Source organism: Dendrobates tinctorius, unplaced genomic scaffold (genome assembly GCF_039654945.1).
Source record: "Dendrobates tinctorius isolate UK_male_01 unplaced genomic scaffold, ASM3965494v1 ptg000203l, whole genome shotgun sequence".
NCBI lineage: Eukaryota > Metazoa > Chordata > Amphibia > Anura > Dendrobatidae > Dendrobates > Dendrobates tinctorius.
In genome coordinates, this window is record NW_027361870.1 from 22,587,457 (window position 1) to 22,603,418 (window position 15,962).

Consider the following 15,962-nt stretch of genomic DNA (forward strand, 5'->3'; position numbering starts at 1 on the left):
CAATCTGCCACAAAGACAGAGATCGTCGAACAGTGTGCTGCCTACCTGGCGCTCGAGTCCGACACATCACTGATCGGGTTGACAGATTACTGGGAGGGGCTGGTGAGGATCCAGCGGTCATGGTGCACATTGGCACAAATGACAAAGTTAGAGGTAGGTGGAAGGTCCTTAAAGATCATTTCAGGGAATTAGGCTGTAAGCTTAAAGCAAGGACCTCCAAGGTGGTATTTTCGGAAATGCTTCCTGTGCCACGCCAGAGAGGCAACGGGAGCCAACTTCTCAGTTGGCTACAAGCTCTACGCTAGGGACGGGCTGCACGTCAATGGGGAGGGTGCAGCTGTGCTGGGGGAGAAAATGGCTAGAAGGTTGGAGGAGTGTTTAAACTAGGGATGGGGGGAGGGTATTCCTTTTATAGGAGGGGAAGACAGTGCAGATAGAGACCTGGGCACAAATAATGAAATTGGGGTTGGGGGTGGCATGGGGGGTGGGGTTAGAACAGTTAATAATTTAAGAAAGAATAGAGGTACAGAGAGATACATAAAGTGCATGCATACTAATGCCAGAAGCCTCGCCAAGAAAATGGAGGAATTGGAGTTAATGTTGTTGGAACATAATTATGACATGGTGGGGATATCTGAGACATGGCTGGACGAGAGCCATGACTGAGCGGTTAATTTACAAGGCTATAGTCTGTTCAGAAATGACCGAACAAATAAGCGAGGGGGAGGCGTGTGTTTATATGTAAAATCATCCTTAAAACCCATCCTTCGTGATAATATATATGAATCTAATGAAAATGTAGAGTCTCTGTGGGTAGAGATAAGGGGAGGGGGGAAAAATAATAAATTACTGATAGGGGTTTGTTTAAAGTCTCCAAAAATAATGGAAGCAACAGAGAATATCCTCATAGCACCCTCATCCTCATGGGGAACCGAAACCTGCAGTTCCAACAAAGGTAATAGGTTTTTGACAACTATGAGAGACAATTACCTTTCACAACTGGTTCAGAACCCAACAAGAGGGGGGGCACTGCTAGACCTAATATTAACCAACAGGCCAGACCACATATCAAATGTAAGGGTTATATTACAGGAGGATTTATGTAAACTAGAAGCTTGGGCTGATAAATGGCAAATGAGCTTTAATGGGGATAAATGTAAGGTCATGCACTTGGGTAGAACGAACAAGATGTATAATTATGTGCTTAATTGTAAAACACTGGGCAAAACTGTCACTGAAAAAGACCTGGGTATATGGGTGGACGACAAACTCACATTTAGTGGCCAGTGTCAGGCAGCTGCTGCAAAGGCAAATAAAATAAAGGGATGCATTAAAAGAGGCATAGATGCATATGAGGAGAATATAATTTTACCTCTATATAAGTCACTAGTGCAACCACACTTAGAATACTGTGTACAGTTCTGGTCTCCGGTGTATAAGAAAGACATAGCTGAACTGGAGTGGGTGCAGAGAAGAGCGACCAAGGTTATTAGGGAACTAGGGGGTCTGCAATACCAAGACAGGTTATTACACTTGGGGTTATTTAGTTTGGAAAATCGAAGGCTTAGGGGTAATCTTATTACAATGTATTAATATATGTGGGGACAATACAAAGACCTTTCTAATGATCTTTTTACTCTTAGACCTGTGACGGGGACAAGGAGACATCCTCTACGTCTGGAGGAAAGAAGGTTTAAGCATACTCACAGACGTGGATTCTTTACTGTAAGAACAGTGAGACTATGGAACTCTCTGCCATATGATGTTGTAATGAGTGATTCCCTACTAAAATTTAAGAAGGGACTGGATGCCTTTCTTGAAAAGTATAATATTACAGGGTATATACACTAGTTTCCTTAATATTGCGTTGATCCAGGGAGCTAGTCTGATTGCCGTATGTAGAGTCGGGAAGGAATTTTTTTCCCCAATGTGAAGCTTACTGTTTGCCACATGGGGTTTTTTTTGCCTTCCTCTGGATCAACATGTTAGGGCAAGTTAGGATAGGATATGGGTTGAACTAGATGGAAAAAAGTCTTCCTTCAACCTTAATAACTATGTTACTATGTTACTATGTAGATAGGGGCAAAATTGTTTGGTGAATTGGAGCACGCAGGGTTAAAATTTTGCCTCACAACATAGCCTATGACGCTCATGGGTTCCAGACGTGTGACTGTGCAAAATTTTGTGGCTGTAGCTACGACGGTGCAGATGCCAATACATACACTTTTTCCCCATTATGTAGATAGGGGCAAAATTGTTTGGTTAATTGGAACATGCGGGGTTAAAATTTTTGCCTCACAACATAGCCTATGACGCTCTCGGGGTCCAGATGTGTGACTGTGCCAAATTTTGTGGCTGCAGCTGCGACGGTGCGGATGCCAATCCCGGACATACATACATACACACACACCCACATTGAGCTTTATATATTAGATGAGTTGTTGTTATAGGTTTAGAATAATGTAATGATGTTTGTGGTGTGAAATCTTGTAACAGATGCTTCCATAGTACACATTCATGGAAGGATCATTGTGTCTGTGAAGACTCAATAATATAACAAGCAGTATACCCAGGCTTGTGCGTTTTATCAATTTGTCCGTCCACATGATTGACTTTTGACATTGTTCTGTTCACCTCTGATGGCATTTGACTTAAACCTGCTGATAAGTGGACATAGCTATTAGCAAAGACTTGAAAACAGGCACTTGTCATTTCAGGTCAGTTATCTTTATCCAGAAAATGTCAAAAGTGCCCCAGGCCACTTCTTTCTTATCACCTCTAATCAGATACAGTCAATTGTTGCTTAAAGTGCAATAGGTAAAAGGAATTCCATGTTTAATCCCAAGGATAAAGAGAAAAAGAAAACACATCCAGAGGTCTGGTGTTTCTGGTGCTTGCAGTTTCAAGTGCAGAAACAATGCATCCTGTTGACTATATATACACATATATGTACATACATTCACAAACTGTATATTTGGACATATCTGCATTTGTTATCCCTATAATTTCGTATGTGTGTGTGCGTGTGTGTGTGTGTAACATGCAGTATGTATGACATGAATTGTGTGTGTAGCATGTACTGTGCAAATTGTCTCTCCAGAGAGTGAGGACTTGAACTCTAGTGCCACCTATTGGAGGTAGCAATCCTACAAGTCAATATTGACTCTTTAACGAGCCTTGCAGTTTGACTTATTATAAAAGCCAAATCAGAATCTCAATTTGCAGACACGGTGTTTCAGGGTATTGCCCCTCGTCAGTAGAGTTGAGCGAAGCAGGTCGGTTAGATTCAAAAATCGCCGACTTTCGCCAAAGTCGAGTTTCGCCGATCGAAACCCAACCCTAGCATGAGGTCGCCGATCAGCGCGCCAAAGTCGCTTTTCAAATGATGCTTTCAGCGCCTTTTCTCACCCAATGATGGAGGACACACACTGTGGGCAATGCGATGACATGCGCAGCGGCCAGTACCATCTTAGAGAAGGACATTGAAGTGATTGTCTGGCTTTGTGTGGCGTCACAGTGGGTATAAAAGGCTGTGAACGCCGACCGCCATCTTACTTCTGTCGATCTTTCAATAGGGAGAGGTGCTGCTGCTGATTCTGAACAGGGAGAGCGTTAGGCAGGGAAGAAGAAAAAAAACTGCTTCTGCTGATAACGCTTTTCACTGTACAGTTAGTGTGCAGTGAAAGTGGAGGATTTTTGTTGTGTGCAGCAGCGTTGGTGGTGATTAGGCTGCCTTTTAAGGCTACCTGCTAGCTGCATTGCTGTGTGCACACTGCTGTTCAAACTGCTTTTTTCAAAGCACTCCAAATTTTATTATTTTGTCTTGGTGAGTTACTGAGCATTCATTTTTTCACACACCGTCTAGCAGTGTATGCTCCTCACACACTACCGTGTACCGGCTGGTATCACGGACAAATAGAAGTTATCTGGGTGTGACTCTGGAAGAAAAAGCCGAGGAGTTTGTCCGTTTTTCCAGACCTACACCATATAGCCATGTCCGTTTTTCAAACAGTTTCGTATATCTGCTGTTTGATAACGGTCAAAACTAGACAGAGACAGCTTGTGTCAGTCCGTATACAAATACACGGAGCTTGACAATTTTCCATACAGACACCATCTAGCGGTGTACGCTCCTCACACACTACCGTGTACCGGCTGGTATCACGAACAAATAGAAGCTATCTGGGTGTGACTCTGGAAGAAAAAGCCGAGGAGTTTGTCCATTTTTCCAGGCCTACACCTTATAGTCGTGTCCGTTTTTCAAACAGTTTCGTATATCTGCTGTTTGATCACGGTCAAAACTAGACAGAGCCAGCATGTGTCAGTCCGTATACAAATAGACGGAGATAGACAATTTTACATACACACTCCGTACAGCGTTGTACGCTCCTTACACACTACCGTGTACCGCCTTCTAGCACGGACAAATAGAAGCTACCTGTGAGTGACTCTGGAAAAAAATTATGAGGAGTTTTTACATTTTTCCAGACCTACACCTTAGAGTCCTGTCCGTTTTTCAAACAGTTTCGCACATCTCCTGTTTGACAACGGTCAAAGCTAGACAGAGACAGCGTGTGTCAGTCTGTATACAAATACACGGAGCTTGAAAATTTTCCATACACACAACGTACAGCGGTGTACGCTCCTCACACACTACCGTGTGCCGCCTTCTAGCATGGTCAAATAGAAGCTACCTGTGTGTGACTCTGGAAAAAAAAGCTGAGGAGTTTTTCTGTTTTTCCAGACATACACCTTAGAGTCCTGTCCATTTTTCGTTTTTCAAACAGTTTCGTATATCTGCTGTTTGACAACGGTCAAAACTAGACAGAGACAGCATGTGTCAGTCCGTATACAAATACACGGAGCTTGACAATTTTACATACACACATCGTATAGAGCTGTCCGATTCTCCAACAGTATTGTATATCTGCCGATCGCATTACAGTCACTTTTATACCTAGTCAGCGTGTGTGTGTGACACTCCGTAAATACATATACGGAGATTGTTAGTTGCACAAAAATCATATACAGCTGTACACTTCTGATACAGTTCCGTATATCTGCTTGTTGGATTACGGTCCAATACATACTGTGAGAGCGTCTGTGACTAACATAATATATACGTTTATTTAATTTGTTTAATACACCTTACACAGCTGGACACTCCTCATACAGTACCATCTCTCTGCTGGTATTTTTGGTACATTTTCCCAAACATGAGGAAGTATGGTGGAAGAGGCTGCGGATGTGGGCAGGGGGGCGCAGCTGGTAATGATGGTGGTGGTGCATCAGCTGGTTCTTGCAAAAGCACAATAGCAGCTAAGGCAGGAGGTGTTGAGCCTGCGTCATCCTCAGGCCCAAGAAGGCCTGTAAGGTTGCCTTCTCTTGGAGTTGGAAAACCGCTTTTAAAGCCGGAGCATCAGGAACAGGTTTTGGCGTACATTGCCGAAACAGCCACCAGCTCTATTGCCTCCTCTTCTGAACAGTTGAAACCTGCAAGCACGGAGTCATCAGTGCAGGGTTCTGGTCATAACAAAAAAACCCATCCTTGCGTCCTTCACCCCCACCAAAAGTTAAGGATGCGGCAGGCCACACTTCAGATTACTCTATGGAGCTCTTTTCACACACCATGCCCGGGTTATCCAGATAAATCATGAATTCCCCAGTCCAAGATGAATCTTACATGGAGTGCACTGATGCACAGCCACTGCTAGATGATTCTGCTGGTACATTGACCCACAGCACTACATTGCCCTCTGTATTGTAAGGGTTCCAATGGATTCTGATGAATAAGAAAATGCTCACAAAAGAATTGAATTTACTAAATTGATTTACTATGTAAAGCGATAAGATCAAATAATAAACAATATAAAACTATAAATACATATGCATTAATCAGAAACAAGCATTATTCATACATTACATTATTCAGATAGTCTCATCTCCATGTCCTCTCTGGTCTGTCACATCTCTTTCTCTGTGTCTCTCTCTCTGCTAATCAGTACCCTCCTTTTATATGTAAAAACTTCTCTAAAGCCTTTGATGTCCCAAAGTAAGTGTGAGACTTAAACAGTATCTATCCCTGGATGCCAGTGAGACGACCCCCTGAGGTCAAATAGATGAGATTTCACCAGTTGACAATCCATGGGGAAAGTTAACACACCCAATCTAATTATGGCAGGGAAGGTCCTTTGTTGGTAGATAAGTGTAAGCCAGTTATTTGCTCTGCTTGGACAATTTGACCATCTGGTTCAAACAAGTTTCAATGACCTTCTAGAAAGGTTCAAAGAGCTGAATATATATATATATATATATATATATATATAGTATAACTGCTTGAAACTATATCTATAGTTGGTATTAATTAATTGGAGTGTTGAAACCATTAAAAATAATAACTCATAGTATACATCCCACCCCTTGGTTTCAATCACTTTAATTAATTAACCTGCCACTAAATGATACCATTTATCATTATTTGCATTGCTCCTATATATATTTATTTATTTGCTACCAATAGAAAACCGCTTGGTAATAAATAACATTCTGGACTTAAAACGGAACAAAAACAACATTGGACCAACAGGTACTGAAATATCAAATGTCTGTAGAAATCTTCTTTCTTAGGATCTTCTTGACCGCAATTTTTAAATGGGTCTCTGTTGCTGGGAAAGCACAGGGATTATTATGCCCTCATCACTTTGGGGTGACTTCGCTACTTTCCCTGGTTAGCAAAAGAACAGACTCTAAAGAGCAATCTGTCCCTGCCCTTCATGACATTAACAAACTAGCATTCATTGAAATCATTTAACATATATATTCTTCAAAATCCAATTTGAACGGGAGCTCCCAAAAAAATAAAAAATGTTAAAACTCAAAAATAAGTCATAAAATATAATCTTATATTAGGTAGATGGACTCCTTTTTTACTACTGCAGGAATGAACTATTTACTGTGCACTGTATTTACATGTTAATTAAATGGCCAAGGTTTTTTCTTTCACTCCTGCAAACAAACAAAAGGTTAATTACACCCCCCACCCCCCAATCTAACATGTAGTGGACTGAAAAGAGAAAAAACAATTCCTTTAAAAACCAAGAATGCTAAACACAGTACAATTAAAATTCAGAAAATGAGCTCATAAAAAATAAAAATATGCCAAATAAAAAGTAAAAATAAAAAATACCATGTGGATTTTTTTCTTTGGCTATGAACCAATTTTAATCAAGGGATATCCATGACAAATACACTAAGCACATACAGTGACAAAGACAAACACTTAGTACAAATAAGTCATCTATTTATCTTGTCAACCCCCCAGTATATTATCAGTCATCTAACTTTAGGTCAGCCTTAAATTCATTGTCTGTACTGTCACCCCCTCTTTGCCTTGTATGCTTCTCTCACAATGGCTCCCACATACAGAATCATCTTATATCTGCTGTGGTCTTTTGCCTTTTAAAACATCAATGTCTATTACAAACCCTCAGGTGAGGAATGCACATTTATGCGTCACCAAGACGAAACCCAATTCATCATATATCAGCCAGCGCATACTTCATAGTATGCTCACAGGAATATTTCTCTAAGAAACTCTAGAATGAAAACAAACATCATTAGACATCAAAAAATGGCACAACCTGTTCAAACAACAATTTTCAGGGATGTTCCACAACTTTTATAATTAGTCCATGAGGGAATCTTGGCAGAGTGTGTAGTATGCCATGGTATTGGAAGAGTGCAAGGGGCGGTTACAGTGGGGGCTTTGCATGCCTCCATCAGGTGTCCCACCTCTATCTTTCCAACCCCCTATCTCATTTGTCGCCACCCTCTTGGGTCTGGCGAGTTGCAATTTACCTTTTCTCCTCAGATCTTGCCATCTCCTCAACAGGTCACTTGTAGAGATCCCATCTATATCCTGGAATGGAACTGCACTAGCTATCAGGTCACAAAACAACTCCGTCCTGCTCTTTCTAATTTGAGTATTATCCTCTTTTCTCCTTTCTTGATCTACTCTCTTTACTGTACTATTTTTTGATACTTTTGCTCTCTCTAGAGCAGATAGCTGGGAGATTAGATTGCATGCTGTGTAGACAGTAGTGGAATTTCCCATAAGTGCACTGAACATAGTGAACAATGGGGCTTTGTATGACGCTGGGGCACCTTCTATGAACTTATTCTTCATCAATACCGTCAATATTGCAGCATATGGTCCCTTCCAATCCTCAACAACAGCAAAATGATCATTCAGATCTGGCAAAGGATTGCGAGTTATGCCACCTATACCTGCGATTTCTCTCAATCTCTGAACTCCATCTGCAAGAGTCTCCCATCGTGTCTGTGGTATTAATTCCATGGGAGAGTCATACACTTGTGCCACAGAATCCCTCACCAAATGCAGCAAAGAGAAAGTCTCTGTAGTGTCCCTTGCACGTCTCATTTTTAGATGCACCATAGGATCAATACAAATACTACAAAGTCCTACTGCCTCATGACGGTTCAAGATTATAGTATCGGCTCCCTGATCCCATAACACTGGTCAACAGCATTTTTGGTGCCAAAGATATTTCATCGAATTTAGGGTATTTTTGGGGTGCTGATTCTGAATATGTCATCAGTTTTGCCAGATTGGCTCAAGTTTTTGAGATTTTTGGTATCTTATTTATAGCACTTGTTGGTAAATGCGACGCATCATCTCATTAATTTCTTTGGATTAGTACTTGAACTGAGCAGTTCTCAATATAGTTTTGTGTTAATTAGTGTTCTAAAAGTTTGTTCATAGCTTGATTTTTGCACTAACTTTATGTTGTTGTCTGTTTTCCAGTGAAAAGCATGAACTCATCAAGAAGAAGTTGTCTTAACGATCCAGACTCATTCTGTTACATTTGTGGTGAATACACACTGCCAAAACATAGAAGAAACATAACAGACTTCGTAAAAAAAGTGTATTTTGCCTATTTTGGGGTTATGCTTGGGGACCAAGACAAGTTTTGGGCACCACACATAGTGTGCAAAGCATGTATCGAATTATTACGAAAATGGAGCAAAGGACAAAGAAAAAGCTTCAAATTTGGTGTTCCAATGGTGTGGAGAGAGCCAAAAAATCATCATGATGACTGTTATTTATGGTAAACACAGGTACAGGCACATCTTCACAATGAGGGACAGGCCTTCTTGCAGATTCCATGTTACTCCCATTTTCGTTTCTTATGCTTATTGAATCCTTGCACTTGCACTGCACAGAAATAACAGTCATCATGATGATTTTTTGGCTCTCTCCACACCATTGGAACACCAAATTTGAAGCTTTTTCTTTGTCCTTTGCTCCATTTTCGTAATAATTCGATACATGCTTTGCACACTATGTGTGGTGCCCAAAACTTGTCTTGGTCCCCAAGCATAACCCCAAAATAGGCAAAATACACTTTTTTTACGAAGTCTGTTATGTTTCTTCTATGTTTTGGCAGTGTGTATTCACCACAAATGTAACAGAATGAGTCTGGATCGTTAAGACAACTTCTTCATGATGAGTTCATGCTTTTCACTGGAAAACAGACAACAACATAAAGTTAGTGCAAAAATCAAGCTATGAACAAACTTTTAGAACACTAATTAACACAAAACTATATTGAGAACTGCTCAGTTCAAGTACTAATCCAAAGAAATTAATGAGATGATGCGTCGCATTTACCAACAAGTGCTATAAATAAGATACCAAAAATCTCAAAAACTTGAGCCAATCTGGCAAAACTGATGACATATTCAGAATCAGCACCCCAAAAATACCCCAAATTCATTAAAATATTTTGGACACCAGAAAAAAAAATTTTTTTCGTTGACCTGTGTAATCTGAGAATCCATGCTAACAAAGGTTCTCCTGCTTGCTGCCTGTACCTGGTAGCTAATTCTGTTATTTCTCCGGCTGTATAATTACTAGTTTCTTCGGTCATTGAAGCTTCTGCTCCTGTAGCTACATTTCCTGCATCCATCCTATCTCCACTAAGCTGTGTGACTTCTCTCCTAGATTTAGTAGTCACAATCGGTCTGGCTTGCTTTTCTTCCTCATCTGGTTCACTGTCACAGCTATCCCATTCTAGCAAATCTGACCATTTCTCATGTGCAATCATGGTTCTAATCTGTGCAGTACAAATATCTGACACTGGCCGCTGTCTCCTCCTGCGCCTATTCTTATTCACATTTTTCATTACATAAGCTTCAAAATTCCTTTGCATATTGTCATGCTGTTTCATTTGGTCTCTCAAGGCTGATTGCAAGCTAATCCTTTGCTCTAAAACTGTATGCAGCTCTAAACGCAAATTGTCTATCTCCTCCTGTAATCTTTGGGGCACTTGCACACAGATCCATCCAACGGCTGCTGCAGCTTTCTGCTCTTTTGCATCATACCTTGAGAGATCAAATTTGCCAGCCACATCCTGAGGATTTGATAACCGCTGTCCCTCCATATATTTGTTACATTCCTGTGCCATTGGGGTCCACTTTCCTGGTATCACCCATTCTGGCAAAGATCTGACACTATGCTCAACTGCTTTCCTACTCTTAACAAACTTATTCAATTTTGCAAACATTTTTATTCAAAACAATCCCACTGCTGCCACCAATTTGTATTGTAAGGGTTCCAATGGATTGTGATGAATAAGAAAATGCTCACACAAGAATTGAATTTACTAAATTGATTTACTATATAAAGTGATAAGATCAAATAATAAACAATACAAAACTATAAATACATATGCATTAATCAGAAACAAGCATTATTCATACATTAGATTATTCAGATAGTCTCATCTCCATGTCCTCTCTGGTCTGTCACATCTTTCTCTGTGTCTCTCTCTCTCTGCTAATCAGTACCCTCCTTTTATATGTAAAAACTTCTCTAAAGCCTTTGATGTCCCAAAGTAAGTGTGAGACTTAAACAGTACCTATCCCTGGATGCCAGTGAGACAACCCCCTGAGGCCAAATAGATGAGATTTCACCAGTTGACAATCCATGGGGAAAGTTAACACACCCAATCTAATTATGGCAGTGAAGGTCCTTTGTTGGTAGATAAGTGTAAGCCAGTTATTTGCTCTGCTTGGACAATTTGACCATCTGGTTGAAACAAGTTTCAATGACCTTCTAGGAAGGTTCAAAGAGCTGAATATATATATATATAGTATAACTGATTGAAACTATATCTATAGTTGGTATTAATTAATTGGAGTGCTGAAACCATTAAAAATAACTCATAGTATACACCCTCGCAGTCTATTGAGCCAGAATCTGACCCTGATGAAACCCAGGTGCCCCTTCCCGCATACTATACCACCTTACACGGTGACACAGAGGAAGGTAAAGAAGAAGGTGCAGATGACTTTGAAGAGGAGGTGATGGATGACCCAGTTCTGGACCCGGATTGGCATCCATAGGGGGAGGAGGGTGGCGCTGGCAATAGTTCAGATAAGGAGAAGCATCCGCAGCAGGCATTGACATCGCAGCAGCAGTTATCTAGCAGGCCCGTAGCTGTCCTAAAAAGTGGAACAAAAACTAAAAGAGATGCAGGACAGCTTGACCAGACGGTCAACTTAGCACAGCGTGCAAGGCCAGAAAATGTTTAACATAGTAGGAAGAGTGCAGTGTGGCACTTCTTTGTCCAAAATCCTACTGAAGAGGCAAAGGTTACCTGTAAGAAGTGCGGAAGGACCTGTAGCCAAGGTAACCAACTCAGAAATTTGAATACCAGTTGCATGCTTAGACATTTAATCAACATGCACTTGCAAGCGTGGACGGACTACAAAACCTCAGGTAGCACATGTGCACCTGCTCCGACAGAAGGTAGCCAACAATGTTCCATCGCTACCCCCACTGTAAGACCACCGCCACCATTAAGCACACCACCAGCACTAAATGTGGAGGTGTCGTCGCAAGGCCAAAGCACTCAGGGAATCACAATGGTTTTGCAACACAACACTGAATCTAGGGCATCACCACCAATACCATCACCAACCCCCTCTCACTCCATCCGGTCCACCGCTACTTCCCCCATATGCAGCTCTCCAGTCCAGCTCACCCTACCAGACACTCTGAGTAGGACAAAGTACTCATCCTCTCATCCGCGTACACTGTGTTTGAACGCCTACATTGCCAAACTAATCTCATTAGAGATGATGCCCTATCGTTTGGTTGAAAGCGAAGCTTTCTGCGACCTCATGGCCTACTTTGTCCCACACTATGACCTACCCAGTCGTCACTTCTTTTCTCGAAAAGCCATCCCTGCCCTCCACCAGCATGTGAAAGACCGCATTGTCCATGCACTAAAACAGTCAGTGAGTGGAAAGGTGCACCTCACAACGGATGCATGGACCAGTAGGCATGGCCAGGGCCATTATGTGTCCATCACTGCGCACTGGGTTAATGTGGTGGATGCAGGCTCCACTGGGGACAGCGGCGGTGGAACAGTGCTGCCTAGCCCACGGTATAGGAAACAGTTGGCTGTAGGCTTTCGCTCCTCCTCCTCTTCTATCAGCGAAAGCTCATCCACAGAGTGCAGTCGCACGTGCACGCCATCCGCAACTGGCAGTGTTGCATACGAGGTGTCCCACTATCGAACAGCTAGTGGCAAGCGTCAGCAGGCTGTGCTAAAGGTGATGTTTTTGGGCGACAACAGACAGACCGCGGAGGTACTGGCCGACTACTTGCAGTGACAAACAGAGTCATGGCTGGGCAGTCTACATTGTGAGGCAGGCAAGGTAGTCAGTGATAACGGCCGTAATTTTGTGGCAGCCTTGGCCCGTGCAAAACTCACACACATACCTTGCCTGGCTCACACTTTGAACCTGGTGGTGCAGTGCTTCCTTAATAATTATCCTGAGTTAACATCCCTGCTCCATAAGGTGCGAAGACTGTGCTTGCACATCCGTTGCTCGGCCGTACACTCCAGTCGTATGCAGAAGCTGCAGCGATTGCTCCACTTCCCCAAGCACCGCCTAATCATAGACGTTGCAACATGGTGGAACTCCACCCTGTACATGGTTGAGAGGCTGTGTGAACAGAGGCAGGCTGTAATACATTTGTGGGAGGATACACAGGCAGGCAGTCTGAGGGAAGACATGGAATTGTGGGGTGTGCAGTGGTCAAAGCTGAAAGACCTCTGTAAAGTCCTTCAGTTTTTTGAGGAATGCACATGGCTGATAAGCGCAGACGACACCATCATAAGCATGAGCATCCCACTTATGTGTCTGCTCATGCAAAGTTTGACGCACATTAAGGATCAGGCGTCTGCAGCGGAGGAGGAGGAGGAGGAGGAGGGAAGCCTTGATGACAGTCAGCCATTGCCTGGTCAGGGAACTGTCCTGGACGAGGTGGAGGAAGAAGAGGAAGAGGAGGAGGATGAGGGGGATGATTATTTTGGGCAGGAGGATGTTTCTCAGGGTGCAAGAGAAAATGTTGGCGTTCCAAGGTCAGGTACAGTGTTTGTGCATGACTGTAGGGATGTGGATTTGCCAGAAACTGCTCCTCCACCCACCGTGGGCAGTGCATCATTGACACCTGGAACATTGGCCCACATGTCAGATTATGCCTTGCGGACCCTAAAAAGGGACCCCCGCATTGCCAAAATGATGAGGGATGATGACTACTGGCTGGCCAGCATCCTCGATCCTCGCTACAAAGGCAAATTACACAACATCATGCCACAGGAGAACCTAGAGATAATATTGGCAAGCAAACAAGCAACTCTGGTAAACCGTTTGTTTGAGGCTTTCCCAGCACACAGCAGCGGTGATGGTTCTCCCACGAGCCATAGTGGGCACAATGGAAGAGGTGTTCGTGGTGCACACAGCAGAAGTGGCGTTGGAGACAGGGGTTTAATGACCATGTTGTGGAATGATTTCTCAAGTACCGCTCACAAGACTGCTAATACTGCATCGATTAAAAGTGACAGGAGGCAGCAGTTGTCAACTATGGTTACAAACTACTTTTCCTCCCATATCGATGTTCTCCCTCACAGGTCATTCCCCTTTGACTACTGGGCCTCTAAACTGGACGCCTGGCCTGAATTGGCACAATATGTCTTACAGGAGCTCACTTTCCCTGCTGCTAGTGTTATCTGAAAGAGTCTTCAGTGCTGCTGGATCAATCCTGACAGAAAAAAGGACTCGTCTGTCGACCCAAAATGTTAATGATCTAACCTTCATTAAAATGAACCATGCATGGGTTTCAAAGGATTTTGTCCCACCTTCCCCTGATGACACATAGGTTACCAGAAAAGTGCCTCGGTTGTTTCCTCCTCTTCCTCGGACTTGCCCAATTACGCCCTTTGCAGCAGCTGAATGTCGAGCCAACACATCAACATATGCCAATTTTTAAACCTCCCTATCTGGGCTGCCCACCCCTCCCCCAATGGCTGGGGACAAGACCTGGTGCACCCGTGCAAGTGCCGTTGCTCTGAACAGGTGGCTGGGCCCACTGATGGCCGACAGCAATGGCACAGGGCCCCTCATAGTACAATACAGTGTCTCAGACGGTGGGAGGGCCAACTCGCCGTCAGACACACCAGCGTACTATGAGGGGCCCTGTGCCAGTACCGTCGACCATGATTGTGCCCCCCCTGCTTGATCATGGCCACAGCACTTGCAAGTTGCAATACTTACCTCTCCCTGCTCCACCGCTGTGTAGTCTGGGCAGTTAAATCCTTCAGAGGGACGGCCATTATAAATTTGGTGTATTGATCAATCATGGTTAAGATGGAGCTATGGCCTGTCCTGCTGGCCTCTACCTTCAGATGATCAATGGCTACCATTTAAAATGGATGTAAACTTACAAGCGGATGCAGTGGTGGTTTATGATCACCTTTCACAGTTGTGATAGTCACAGACGTGTGACATTCCTGCCACCATTTTTCAATGTCTCCTCTCATGCCAATCCAATAGAATCGCCTACGGCCTGTGGCTTCTGTCTTTTGCACTCCAAAATGACCAGACACATCATGATAGGCAGTGAGGACTATGGGTACATCTCTCCCTGTGATCACAATTTAATGTAGACGAGTAACGGTGATGTGATCCACGCTACTGCGATAAAGCAATCCTTTCTTCACAAAGAACCTTTTTCGCTTTCTCCACAGACAGTAATTGAGGGTCTGCATCGCCTCTGCAACATCTACCGGGAGGTTTTGCCGCGATGAGTAATTCCAAAATTACTGGTGTACGCTATGAATACCTTTCCCTTTTTCTATTTTTTTAATTCTGGTGTAATACATAGTGAGCCTGTGAGTGTCTGTGTCTGACTCGGAAGTATAGATGGAAATTTAACCCTAGACTGGATGCACCTGGTATGTGTTGATTCAGTACCTTGTTTCAAAAATTTGTATTAAGGTATCATCTGTAAGATAACCAACTGTGGGGGGGGACCCTCTTCTTGCCGCAGACAAACATGAGACTGAGACAGAGTTTGTATTGAACATGTGCGTTTTTAGTGCCCATCCTTCTGTCGACAACAGCAATTCACCACAGCCGTTTCACATTTCTCTGTACACAGGACCCAGTATCTTCACTTCCTTTGTAACTATAATCATGGCGTCCTCTGTGGCTCTACCACTGTGGCTGGCCTAGGCCCAACCACCACAGCGCTGCACCAGTCTGAGCACACCGTCCGTATGATAACCCCAGGCCGTCTTCCTCTGCAGCTACCGTCCTCTGGGCCACCCCCCCGTGACCGCCTCAACTGTCAGTCCTCTCTGGAGCCTTTCCACTGTCTCTATTTCCTCAGCAGAACTTCCTCTTTACTGTGCTCCCTTCGCTGACTGACTCTTCCAGAACCTTCCCTCAGGCTTTTATACTTCCAGTTCTGGTAACTCCGCCCAGCATCAGCTAACAGTTTCTCTGACCAATGGCAGTTATTCAGTCCCACTCTTACACTCTCCACTGCCCTCCAATGGGCAAGCTAAAACACTGCACCCTTTCTC